We start from the raw sequence: 14,342 nt of genomic DNA, 5'->3' as shown, positions 1-14,342 counted from the left end.
AATTCGTGTATTACTGATCTAGTACATACATGTATATTCGAAAGGCCTTGTTATTTAATTTAAACAGGATGTTGCAATTTTGAATCAATGTTATTTAGAATTTAATACCTCTGACCAGGTGTGATCTTATTTATGAGTTTGCCCCAAGCAGAGGTGATGCTTTATATTTATTTCACCACTAATCAGAAAAACAATTTTATTTATTTATTTAATTTTATCCCTTTTTGATATAAGTTATATATAATATATTTTTGTTATCCTAAATATAATCAAAGATTTATTTCTTTTATAAGGTTAAAATCTTTTATAAATTTTGTTGGCTGTTGTTATATATGTCAGTTAAAAAAAAATTATTTTAACAATTAACAAGAATGTGTCCTCAGTACACGAATGCCCCACTCGCACTATCATTTTCCATGTTCAGTGGACCGTGAAATTGGGGTAAAAACTCTAATTTGGCATTAAAATTAGAAAGATCATATCATAGGGAACATGTGTACTAAGTTTGAAGTCGATTGGACTTCAACTTCATCAAAAACTACCTTGACCAAAAACTTTAACCTGGAGCGGGACAGACGGACGAACGGACAGACATACGGACGGACGGACGAACGGACGAACGGACGCACAGACCAGAAAACATAATGCCCCTCTACTAACGTAGGTGGGGCATAAAAAAGTAGAGGTTTTTTGGTCTAGTATGGTTCAGACTGGTCGAGTATTGTTCAGACCTTTGGTTAAGTATGGTTGAGACTGGAAAAATAGGTCGAGTACATGTCGAGAATGGGTTAAGACTGTTTCATACTGGTCGAGTAATAGTTCAGACTATTTTCAACGGCAAAGATAAGGGTCAAGTACGATTCAGTACAGTCAAGTATGGTTCAGACTGGGGTCGAGTAATGTCAAGTAACAGTCAGACCAATTCAGACTGGTCGAGTAAAAATCAGTACAGTCTAGTACAGATATAGGCCATTTCAGACTTTAATGGTTTGTAGTGTGTGTGATGGTAAAGATAATAAATCACCCCTTCATTTATTAGATTTTTGTTAAGTTCAACGAAATCTATACGATATAGTTGGTTTACCGTTTAGTTCAGAAGAAACACCGACAAAGCTAATTAATACAATTAATTATCCAATTACTACCAAATTTGATATTAATCAGTATTGTAATATTGATTGTTATTAATTCTATCTTATTTTTGAGAAATATTTTTAGAAATTCAAGTTTGACGTCACTCTTTGTGTTTTTTAAGAATTTCAAATGTGATGTGTATTTTTATGTGCTGGATTAAGTCGTTTTTTGTAATGTATCCGTTTTTATTATGTAGCTAGTCCGCACTTCGGTTTTATCATGTATATCTATTATATAGTGATTTTATATAATGTACTGTTTGCAAGAGTATACATTATTCTAAATGAAAAGGATGTTCTTATCCCGGTCAGGAAACCCTAGCCGTATTAGACACAAATTTTTGGAACTATTAGTGTCCTGTCCTCTTCGGCTATGTACTTGCTTTGGCTTTCAAACTTTTTCCATCCGAGCGTCACTGGTTGGACGGAGCGCGTGTCTAGCGTATTAAATTTTAAACCTATTATCTTTTGTTTGCTATTATTTGTGTGTTCTCTGTCCTATTTGTTGTCATTTTAATGTTATGTTTAACATTGAAATAAAAGCGGGAGGTTTGGCATGCCACACAACCAGGTTCAACCCACCGTTTTTTTCTTAAAATGTCTTGTACCAAGTCAGGACAATGGCCATTATTATATTATAGGTTATTTCTGTGTGTGTTACATTTTAATGTTGTATTTCTGTTGTGTCGTTGTTCTCCCCTTATATTTAATGCGTTTACCTCAGTTTGAGTTTGTTAACCGGATCTGGTTTTTTTTCTCAATCTATTCATGAGTTTTGAACAGCGGTATACTACTGATGCCTTTATTAATGCTTGGCTTTAAATCTAATGAAAGTCAATGCAATAGAATAACTATTTCAACTAACATGTTCACATCGTCAAGAATGACATACTCTTGTAAAGAAGACGAAAATACTTTATTGCATAATCGGACAATTCCTTACAATTTGTAATTAGCTTATAAACTGAAATGTCATTATGAGGTACTACTGAATAGCTTATACGACTAGCGTATAAAGCATTATATATCTAGAATGAAGAATATACACTGTATTTATTGGTTATAAAAAGGTCTACACAGTTTACGGTTAACGCGAGTTAACGGTACAATTTGACATTAATTATTTAATATACAAATGTAGTTAATGTTAGTCGATTTATGACAGGATTTCACTTTATTGTGTTTTTTAGAAGAACATGTAGTCATCCATTAGGCTTCAACGTTAGCTTTGACCTCGACTGGCGGCCAGAATTACCAGCTGCCGTTAAGGCCATTGTTAAAGTGGAATTGAAAATGATAAATTATTTAATTACAGAAATTAACAAGCCCACAAACCAACCAATCAATATATAAGAGAACACAAAAAGATAAACGAGGCCATCCACAAACACCCATCAATCCAGAAATCCAGAAAAACTAATGGAATTGCCTATAAGACAGAAAAACTAGTTGAATCGCCTATAAGACAGAAAAACTGTAAAACATAGAGTAAAATTTTGAAGCGTACTTTTATTGCAGAATATTAAACAAAACTGTTTTATCGTGTTTTAAACAGTATTGAATAACTAATACACAAAAAACAAGATAAACATTCATGATACATAAATAATGTGGCAACAAAGTACGATTTAAAAAAAAAAATTATACAGTGAAACAATATATTACTGAAGGAAATATTTTGTTAACTTGCCGAATACCTATTGACGTATTTAGAAAGTCAGGCTCATTTCAGTTTAAATATTTAACATTTCTGAATTAAAAGTAAATTAACTAAATGCATGTTTTCGTAAAGCCATGTATTATGTGTACTTAACAACAGTTAATGTTGGAAATCAGCTTTACATAAGATGTGAAATCCGTAATTTAAAGCTTTTAATAGATTTCCAATCAGTTGCATAAGAATAAACGCAAGTTCTCAGTGGTATACAGAAGAAAGATGTGTAAAGCAACAACATATAAAACCAGTTGAATGTCAAGCCAACATGAAAAAGAAAAAATTGAGCAAAAAAAAATCAGAAATAAATTTAATTTTCAACTAACCAAAGAAAAAAGTTAAACCATACATGTTGACAATTACACAGCATGAATAGAAAGCAAGCAGAATTTCAATGAGGCGGAAACTGACAGGGTCTTATACGTATTTAGCTTTCAGCGTTCTGGTGAAATCAAATGAATGAATGTGCTTCGGACTGTTTTGACCTGAGCGTCACTGGTGTGTTCTATGTAGACAAAACGCGCGTTTGGCGTATTAAACTATAGGCAGGGTATCTTTGATAACTATAAAGCGTCGTCTTCATTTCACAAATTTTGAAAAAAAGTGTTTTAACTGTATCGGGTCTTTTGTTTTAGTATTTAAGACTTGATATTTGTTAAATTTGCCATGTATCGTCATACAATTATAATTGACAACTATGGATTAATTTCCATATAGTTAAAATACTAGCCTTCATTTTAACAAACGAGTGTTGCGTCACTGTCAACAACTTCTGACGATGTTATGTTCATGTGTAACGTGCAAGTTAAGTCCCCTCGGGTAAGACTTGAAGCTAAACATTGCGCCTCATTTGTGCACAATATTCCACATAATACTAAATTATATCATAGTCATTCAGTACATTTTAAGGCTTATTAAAGTGAGCAGCGTTTGTTGAAATTTGTTATTTTTTTTATTTCTCTTATAATAGAAATTTGTGTGTGTGTGTGTGTGTGTGTGTTTCTACTTATTCAGTCAGGGTCATGAGGTAGTGATGGTAATGATTTAGTTAATTTTTTTATCCATTTCAGATAATTTTTCTGAGCACATTAAAATAATTGGTAAACGAAATATTGCCTTGTAATCTATCACCTAGACCCTTCGTTCAATTACAAGAGGGTACTGTTACGTGTAAAAAGCTCAAGACCCTCCTAACAAAACGTTTTTGTTTGGAGGGTACCGAACATTAGATAAGACGTCCTTACACTAACTGGACGTAACTTGGAATTGATCCATTACCCACAAGTTGATCGATCCATGTATGCACAAACAAAACTAGAATTGTGTACGGTGAAGGGAGTGGCATGATGTGTGTTGGTAGACAATCAAGTTTGCATTCTTCCACGACTATTTTTTTTCAAATAATGATGAAAGGTGATACATTCTACAGTATTAAATCAAAACGTATCCATACAATCATGTTCGAACATTTTCAATAGTTAACGACACAAGACCATGACATTGCATGTAGCATCTAATCATTATGACATTACTTTTGTTGACCACAGCAAGATGAGGATTGATATTAATATATACACCTATTTTTAACTTTAAAATACATTATGAAAAGACAATAGTTTGAAGTTGTTCGATTTTTATTTTATTAATTCATTCATTCATGAGTTGATAATTTGTTGAAAGAGAATACAATTTTTACAAAATAAAATTAACACATATTAAGAAAATCATGGCCGAACAATTTCAATCGTTGACGACACAATACACTGAGATTGCACGTGGCATCCAATCATTATGACAGTACTACTATGGAACATTACAAGTGTTATAATGTTATCATTATTTACATCTCTGCTATTTTAACTTTAAAAAAAATCACGAAAATGTACTGTTCCATAGATATGACTTTCAAAGTAGCAGATGCAAATCTTTCTTTTATACCTGATGTCATTACAAAACAAATTTTAAACAAACCTAGAAGTACTTTATAAATCGTGTAAGGTATACTAAAAAGTGCCACATGTTTGACACAATGATATTGTAAAAATATAAATTTTGAAACAAAATAGTCATAAGAATGTTAACTCAAAGTTATTCAAACTCTCAAAATGAAAATAAAGTGATGTGATATGATTGCCATTGAGATAACTATCCGTCAAACCTCAAATGAATCTGGGTGGAATATTTACATGAGTGAATTTTCCATTTTGGTTGACACCATATTGTATAAGGTAGATCGACTAATGTTCAAACAGGCATTCGATATTCGAACGAGTTCTTATTGTATAGCCATACTAGTTAAGTAGTTTAATTCATATGAAGAAGACTTTATGTTTAACATTTATTTTTAAACATATGACATAAAATCAATATATACGAAACAAATCAATTCAATTTTTTTGATGTGCAATGCAGATGCTATAGAACATGAGTTCCATATAATCAATAATTCCTTATACATGTTATATTATGATATAAATACATTGATTTGCTACCGTACCGTCTTTCTGATATGAAGAATAATAAATCAAAAGAAGGTCTGTTCATGCTGATGAATATCTTGCATTGCGTATTATTCTTTTCTATTGCAATCTTTTGCTTTCTAATGATATGAATCATAATACTTTTCATTCCAGCGTATTGCGATAACATACACGTATATAACTCGATACAAATACATTTTAGATATGGCGTGTCTGATGACCTAATATTATGAAAACAATTCTAGCAAGGTTATTAAGATGATCGACTTCGAATGTTTTTCTGTCGATGTATATCATGAATTGTTAAAGCAAAACAATATCTTAGTTCCCAACTCTCAAGTTAAAATCGTTTTTGTTTTTGCCCTTTCATTATTAGTTAGTTTTGATATCGATCTGACATGTCCACTTAGGTCAATCTTACATTATTACCAACTTAGCTATTGGTTTGGTTTTGGAAATCTGCCATTAATGATATAAAACTCTCAACCAGAGACCAAAATCATATAAAATATAATAAATCTAGGTCACGGTACTGATTTTACAATAGTTAAAACCTCTATCGCATAGTAAGCTTTAACATTTTCCGAAATGACAAATTTAAAACACTCAAAAAAGGACAATTAAGCACATGTACTATGTATGTTTCTTACCTATTAGATGTACCTAATCGCATACTTTTCCGAGTTAATTTGAATGCTTTCAAAAACTAGTTTTTCATGAACAAATGATATCTTAAATGATGATCAGTTTATTGCTTTAATGTTTTCAAGTACATGAAGTTTATTAAAAATGTGTACGATAAACAAACTCATCATAAATACCAGGATTGAAATTAAATATTTGCGCCAGACGCGAGTTTCGTCTTCAAAAGACTCATCCGTGACGCTTATATAAATTAAGTGCTAAAAAGGCAAAATAAACAACGAACAGTTATTTGAAATATTGGATATATATACATGATGTAAGCCAGTGAGGTATTATGGGAATTTTTGTACATTCAGTAGCATTTCTCTTCTTGAACATGTTAATTTGTGCTGTATATTCAAACTGTACCAATTTCCTTAATACTTTTCAATTCGAAATAAGGAACCGTTTTGATAGCTTTGATAGCTAAGATATTCATTTGTGTCAGACTTATGTAAAAAAAATACATTTATTATTTCAGAGAACCATGTATTTACTTTATTTGTAGGTGAAATTCACTAAAAAACTTTTTATTTTAACATTTTAGCGCCTTCATCCGATTACGTTTTTCTATATAGTTCCGGCTAAAGTTGATGTATTGGTCGACACCCTAGTGTGTGAATATGAATTGATATGATATTGCAAATGACCTTAAAAATTAGCAATAAGTTGAATTTTCATGCAAGTCGAGTAGGAATAAAAATTATCACATAAAAAAAAGATTTAAGAAAAATTACACATAATAGCAAAAATAAACTATTGCTCGCATTGTTGTACAGTTCAAGATCAAAAGTTCAGAGCCAAATGACCAAACAAATATTAGTCTGTTATCAAACAGCTTAAGTATGACCCACACAATAGCAGCAGTTGATTAATGCACTAGGAAGTACTTGTGTAGGTTTAGAGAAACATATGCAGAACTTAATTGTTTTTACTTTCCCGTTGTCTAAAAAAAATCCCTGTCAGAAGTTGATATAACAACCTACAAGCAAATGCAATCTGTCTTAAAGTCTTCCGAAATGATTTATAAACTAAGTATAACCACTTAAACAATAGTTAAAGTCATACCAGACGCATACATATTTGATTACTGTTATCTCTTATCATTTCAGATTTGAATTCAGAGGTGTATTTCAAAGTGTTCAAAAAGGTCATTTGTACAGACAGACATGTTTGTTTTAATTCTTTTAAACATTTGTTTAAATGTATTGATTGTTAGTCCTTTGACGGATGATTCCAAAAGACTCTTACTTAATGACCCGGATGTTATACTTAATCGCCTGACCAAACTTGAAAATTTGGTTGTGCAGCTGCAGAATGATAACAGTAAATTAACACAGGAAAACCAACAACACACATTAAATATGAAGGCAATGGAGATTTCAATTTCAACTCTACAAAGTGAGTATCATGTTTTTTTAATTTAAGAAAGAATCTAGAATTTGAAATTGATACTATAAGACAGAAGTTCTTTAGTTTAGGAAAAAAATAATGTTATGAATATTAATAGGATAAGGAGCTCCCTTTCGAGTTAATAGATTTATTGAAAAAAAGGTGAGAATAGGGTGATACGGACTTTTACCTTATATTTTCATTGGTAGTATTTGGGTCTCTTATTGAAAGAAAAGAAATAAAAAATCTGTTTAAATTTTAATTAAAGACTTTTGATGAGCTATTGGGGTCTTATATAAAAAGAAAAATATTTTACCCTGTTTGATGGAAAGAAAAACCAAGGAGTCAGAACATCTGAAACAAATTTCCCAAAACTGACCTTAAAAATCTTTTAGATGACGAACATAAATTGAAATAAGTGAAATAAGAACAACATACATGCCGAACAAATTTTCGATTCACACACAGGGAACAGATAAGTATAAACTATCGAGTCTACAATAGTAATATCGTGAAATATCAACAATGAGCTTGTTGTGAAACTTATGACGAGTGTGCCAAATTTTATGTGTATACATAATTCTCTAAACTATGTTTTAATTGCCATATCTTTTCTTTCTCCACCTGCTTTGTCTCTTGATTTTCATAATAAGAATCATCCTGCGAAGGCTTGCAAAGCTTTTAATGCCATTCGAATGTGACTGATAATTTCTGTTAATTTTTAAAAGAGAGGTAGAGGGCGCCAAAGTGATAGTCAAATGTTATAAGTCGAAAACAAATCTGACTATTCTAACTACAATTCCTTTCCCTTTCATGAATGTGACCTACCGAATTTGACTATTTACCGGATTTGTAATCACATAAGCAACACGACGGGTGCCACATGTGGAGCAGGATCTGCTTACCCTTCCGGAGCACCTGAGATCACCCCTAGTTTTTGGTGGGGTTCGTGTTGTTTATTCTTTAGTTTTCTATGTTGTGTCGTGTGTGCTATTGTTTTTCTGTTTGTCTTTTTCATTTTTAGTCATGGCGTTGTCAGTTTGTTTTAGATTTATGAGTTTGACTGTCCCTTTGGTATCTTCCGTCCCTCTTTTATGGTGAAAAAAAGCAAGCAATAACCAAATAACAGTAACAGACTCACATAAAACACATCCCAACCCCACCAAATCCGTGATCGACTAAAAATTGTGATATAGGCGCAGGTTTCAACTCCCTCAGGCAAAGTTGGCTTTTGATGAATTTGGCTATTTATTTTAGGCATTTTTGACATATAGCTCTTCAACGATTTTCGGCACTTATACATCTTCTGATTTCAAATGTTTGGCTTTGAGCGTTCCTGAGGAAGGTAAATCCAGAAAAGCGCTTCGGACGCAATAAATTATCAAACTGTTGTTTTTCATTTTTTACATCACTGGGTCGATACCTCTGCTGGTGGACTATCAGTCCCCGAGGGTATCATCAGCTCAGCAGTCAGTGCTTCGGTACTAACATGATTTAACAAACTTTACCAAAATTGTCCGTTTATAAATTTTGAAATTATTATGAAACTAAGGTTTCAACTCCTTCAGGCAAAGTTGGCGTTAGATGAGTTTGGCTGTTTATTTTAGGTCCTTTTGACATATAGCTCTTGAACGATTTCCGGTACTTATACATCTTCGGAATTCAAATGTTTGGCTTTGAGCGTTCCTGATGAAGGTAAATCAAGAAAAGCGCTTCGGACGCAATAAATCATTAAACTGTTGTTTTCCATTTTTTTAATACGGTACACATCTTCATTTGTCACTACAGGTTCTTCTAAATCAGGCTCAACTTACACTATTTGGGGTCGTACTACCTGTCCGGCGACCAACGACACAGAAGAAGTATACTCGGGTAAGTTTATAAGATCCAAGTAAAAAAACTAAACGAAAACTATATGTTCACTCTAATTCATAAAAGAATATTTATGAAGCTAAAAACATCTACTCTTTCAGAAGTACATTAAAAATATTCATTATCAAAGTTTGTTATTGGTGTTATATACAAAAAGGAAATTAGAACAATGAGAGTTTTTCACATTTTGAAAATCTTTTTTTATCGATTGCTAGTATATCAGAGCGAAAGAGTAAATTATTTTGGGAAATTCTGAAAGGCATAACGTTAGTTTTCTCGTTTGAATTGTTTTACATTGTCTTATCGGGGCCTATTATAGCTGACTATGCGGTATGGGCTTTGCTTATTGTTGAAGGCCGTACGGTGACCTATAGTTGTTAATGTCTGTATCATTTTGGTCTTTTGTGGATAGTTGTCTCAGTTATCTAAAAGTATTACTAAGTACATAGCATTTTTATTTTACATTTTGTGTAAATAGTGTTCAAAACATTTTGGTATGTAAAGAATTCTAAGCTCGCTTTGATTTTGCTTTCAGACTGCTTTTTTATTGTAAGTAATGCGTTTTATGTTTACAAACCAAACGGGCGTCTGGCGGTTCCATTAAACTGAGTATCATCGATTGATTTAGACAAATATTTCTGTTTAACATAACATTTTTCTACAAGATGGACGTTGATGGTATATATTTTACTATTTTGATTTTTTGTTTAATGTTTTACGCAACCATCATGTCCACAGACTATTGTTATGTCATATGTTTTTTTTTAATGTATTGGTTTCTTTTTACATACTAGTAGTAGATTTGCTTTGTTTATTGCATTGTCTTCATAACGAACATTTTTGAATTAAGCGTTATTTTACGTCTTGGCTTTTTTTTTTAATGTTTTAAATATTAAATCTTTTTTGCTGACAACTGTTTAAATATCCCTAAATATTTGGTTGTGTCCTGGGTAAAGAGACTGTGGTTTCCTCAGTTTTGAGGATTCGTTTAATTGCCAACGCACTTTTAAAATAAGGTTCAAATAAAGTAAAATTGATCTTTTATCTTACTTTCCGCAGTAAAACAAGGTCCTAAATCACCATGAATCAGTTCGTATACGACTCATACCAAGTGGTCAAAGGTTGACATGAGTCATTTGATCAGATAACATAAAAATTGTATTACATATACTATAGTACGCGAAGCTCTTTTGTAATGTTTGTGATATAGACAAAATTTATGACATTTTTCTAATTGTTTTCATCGGTAAAAACTAGTCCAAATACGAAAAAAAGTGTTTGCAAAAATACCAAATTCAAGGGGAAGTCCAAAAATGAGAATTTCATTTAATATGACGAAGTCAAACGCTAACCTCTACAGACAAATGGATAACGACTTTCATATGTCTGACTTGGTACAGACATTTTCCGAAAAAAAAACCATGGTATGTTTCATCCTCACTTGTAAATTAGTGTTCGTATTAAACGGTCATATTGATCTGTTAATAGATTCTGAAAAGTCTCGTAAGTATTACTAAATCATATCTAGTCTTTCATTCAGTGAACTCTCTGACTTGAATGCGGTAAATTTGGAACTGTTCACACAACTTTCAGAATTCAATTCAATACTTATCAGTGTTTTTTGACTTTTCGTGTATTTTTGATGGCAAGGCCTTATTATCTTTTCGTCAAATTGTTTGAAATTTTATTACCATTTGGTATCTTCCGCCTCTTTTTGCATGACCTATTTCATGGTGGATTTGCCAAAAAAATCCATTCAATTTCTACAACTAAGCAGTTAATTCCCATCCACCCAAAATAATATTCAAGCTTTGATGTAAAACAACAACATTTCAATTTGTTTAATGGTTGTCTTTTTAAAATTAAATGTTTTTGTCATGGAGAGAATCCGGTACGACTGACAGATCTATGAAGATTTTAATGGCGTCCGTCTTAGTCTAAGTCTTTCTTTTGGGGATTTTAGTGTCTCTTTAATTTATGTTTTTGTGCACAATTTTGAATTTGTTTTCTCCAACCTTGAAGATTGGTATATTGTCAAGATATCTGCAAGCTGTCAATTGTTGGAGAGTATGTTTTTTTTATCGAGATGTCGTTTTGTGTTACGTTTATGTCTCTTTGATATTTAACCAACATGTCTTGTAATTATATTATCAAATAGCCAGTTCATCTTCACAAACTCAGTCATAGTCTTTTGTATATATAATTTTATGTTTCTAAAGATATCCATCAAAACAGCAGCTCTAATCTTGTCAAATTATTGCAGGATTCCTATCAAAAATGATATAGAAATCAATGAGATTTTAGGACACTGAACATACTGTGGATTCATTTATTTTCGTGGGTATCAATTTTCGTGGATAGAGAAAAAAAGACGTTTCGTGGTATACGTAAATTCGTGGATCGCTGATTACAACAACAAAAATTAGATACGTAATTCGTGGATTTCTTTTTGATTTAGGAGATCATATAACATCCTTGGTTCGATCAATAATAAAACAAAACTAAAAAGAAGGAATTCATTGAAAAAGTTTTGAATTGTCAAAATCCTCGCTTAATTGGTCATTCTAGGTTAAAGTGTTCATTGATAACTTCGATTACAATAATGGGCAGAGACAACTAATTATTTGTTTGTTTTACAATTTATAAATTCTTGTCTGAATTCTATAAGGCATTCAAAACTTTATGATTGAAAACTAATTTCCCTAATCACGATATAATAAACAGTGATATAAGTATAAGGTGTGAAAATAAATGTTCCTGTCATAAACAATATTACCTACGGGCAATATCCCCGTACTTAATCCTATTGATTTTTAATCACAGGTAAACCAAACTATGACACGGTAATTAACAACTTGCAGTTATTTTCCATGAACAGTTTTAATCAATTTTAAAAAGTAAATTATCACTGATATTCGATATATTTATTATAGATTTAATCAAAATACTTGTATCTTCTTTCAATAAAAATCACGTGTTATGTTACAATGTTTATCGCTAGTCAACACTATACTAGAACCGCATAACATAACCGGAAATAAACATCCAACTCCATACACATTTCTTGGGATTATTCTTCGTTGAATTCTTAAATTCGTGGTTCGCTGTGACCCACAAAACCCACGAAAATTGGTATACCACGAATAAAAATGAATCCACAGTAGCCAAATTACTTATATAGACAATCAAATATATTTCTTATCAGATAAAAAATAAAAGACATGGATATAACAAATGTAATTTATAAGACCTGACTTTTTCAAGATACATTTTCAAAATACAATGAATCAATCGGATTATAATTTACAAACGAGAAAAATAAATGTTTAAATTGTTTTTATATATAGGCTATGCAGTTGGTGGCTTATACACTGAACAAGGCTCATCACAAGATATACTTTGCGCTACCACAAATCCAGTTTTCGGGAAAACAAGTAGTTCAGATTTCGGACATTTATACGGGGTTGAGTATGATAATGATTTTTTTGCACCTCATGCTAATGGCGAAGATATGCCTTGTGCAGTTTGCAATAGAAAATCTACGACATCATCTATAATGATTCCGGGGACCTCAACTTGTTACCCAGGGTGGCGTACAGATTATCATGGTTACCTCGCCACGGAGTACCAAGCACATGCATCTGGATCCAATTATATATGTATTGATATAAATCCTGAATTTCTAGTGGCAGGATCAGTAAACACAAATATTGGTAGGCTTGTAGGACCAGTTATAGCAAAATGTGGGATTCTGAAATGCCCACCTTATCACGACAAGTATCCAGTTACGTGTGTTGTTTGCTCCAAATAAAACACATTAAGATGACTACGACTTTAAATGTTGAAAAGGTTAAACAAAAAAACTTTAAAACTCACTTTCAGTTTTAAATAACTTATAGAAGACACTACATGCGTTTTACAGCTATCATCATGCCGTTCTTAATCAACCTCAGACAAAATATCTAATTAAAACTCATACGACACCAATAACAAAAAGATTTTTTGTGGTTGACAGTAAATATAATCTGGTACTGTGTAGTTAAACATAATGACTTACCAAGATAATAGTCCAGTTGTTTTCCATTCATTTGATGTTTTTGAGTTTTGAATTATGCCATTTGACAAGGTTTTTTCGTATAAAATTTTCCTTGAAGATTGGTGTTTGTTGTTATACCTTTTTGCATATATATACACACTCTCCTGATAAAGTACCAATTTAGTATAATATAATTATGAGGGTACAAAAAATAAAATAACGAGCCAATTCCAAATTGGACTTTATACTAGTATTACAAAGCCAAATTAACGAAGATAATGCTGCAAAAGTAAATATGATGAAACAAAATGTCAGTAGTTAGAATCTTCAATGATCAACACTACGGGTGCAACAAGGACCTGCCTACCTTTCCGAGAACCTTAGATTAACCCCCGTTCTTGTAGGGTTCGTTTTGCTCAGTCATTAGTTTGCTTTGTTACGTTATGTGTTCTATTGTTTGTTTATTGGTTTTTCTGTTTTATCCATGGTGTTGTCTGTTCATTTTCTGAATTTGAAATTAAAAAAACTACCTTCTGTGATCTTTTGTTTATAAGTATCTGAATAAAATCGGACTCAAATGAAAAAAATAGAAAAGATACTAGTTTGACATTTACACTCATTAGTCGAAAAAAAACTGACAACGCCATGGCTATAAAACGGAGAAGACCAACATGAAAACAACAGACCACAAAACACAAGATAAAACACGAACCCCGCCAAAACTAAGACGACATCAGGTGCTCCGGCAGGGTTAGAAGACTCGTCTCAATATGTGGCATCCGCCGTGTTTTTTTGTGTTAATGCTAATCCGGTAATAAGTCTTAATCGGTAGTTAGTGAAAAGGAGACGGAACTGTAGTTTTAAAATTAAGAACAAATCCTCTATCATCTGTAAAACGGAATTTCTATGATTGTCAACCAACTCGGGATGGCGTCTGTAAAATCAATAAAGAGATGATTTTAACTTCACTATTTGAAACTCCTGGTTTGATAGATTCCCAGTGAGCAACAACCATGTATCAATGACATCAT

At 32.0% G+C, this 14,342-nt stretch overlaps 1 long non-coding RNA gene across 1 annotated transcript; it reads left to right on the top strand.

Annotated features, from left to right (window-relative positions):
* Positions 1-7,118: 7,118 nt before the first annotated feature.
* On the top strand, positions 7,119-13,428 carry LOC143049334 (uncharacterized). The gene is made up of 3 exons (XR_012970181.1): positions 7,119-7,412; positions 9,192-9,275; positions 12,623-13,428. It is a non-coding gene; the product is annotated as an uncharacterized LOC143049334 (long non-coding RNA).
* The last annotated feature ends 914 nt before the right edge of the window (positions 13,429-14,342 follow it).

Source organism: Mytilus galloprovincialis, chromosome 10 (assembly GCF_965363235.1).
Source record: "Mytilus galloprovincialis chromosome 10, xbMytGall1.hap1.1, whole genome shotgun sequence".
NCBI lineage: Eukaryota > Metazoa > Mollusca > Bivalvia > Mytilida > Mytilidae > Mytilus > Mytilus galloprovincialis.
Note: the sequence above shows the minus strand (reverse complement) of the source record. Positions and strands in the feature narration are given on the sequence as shown.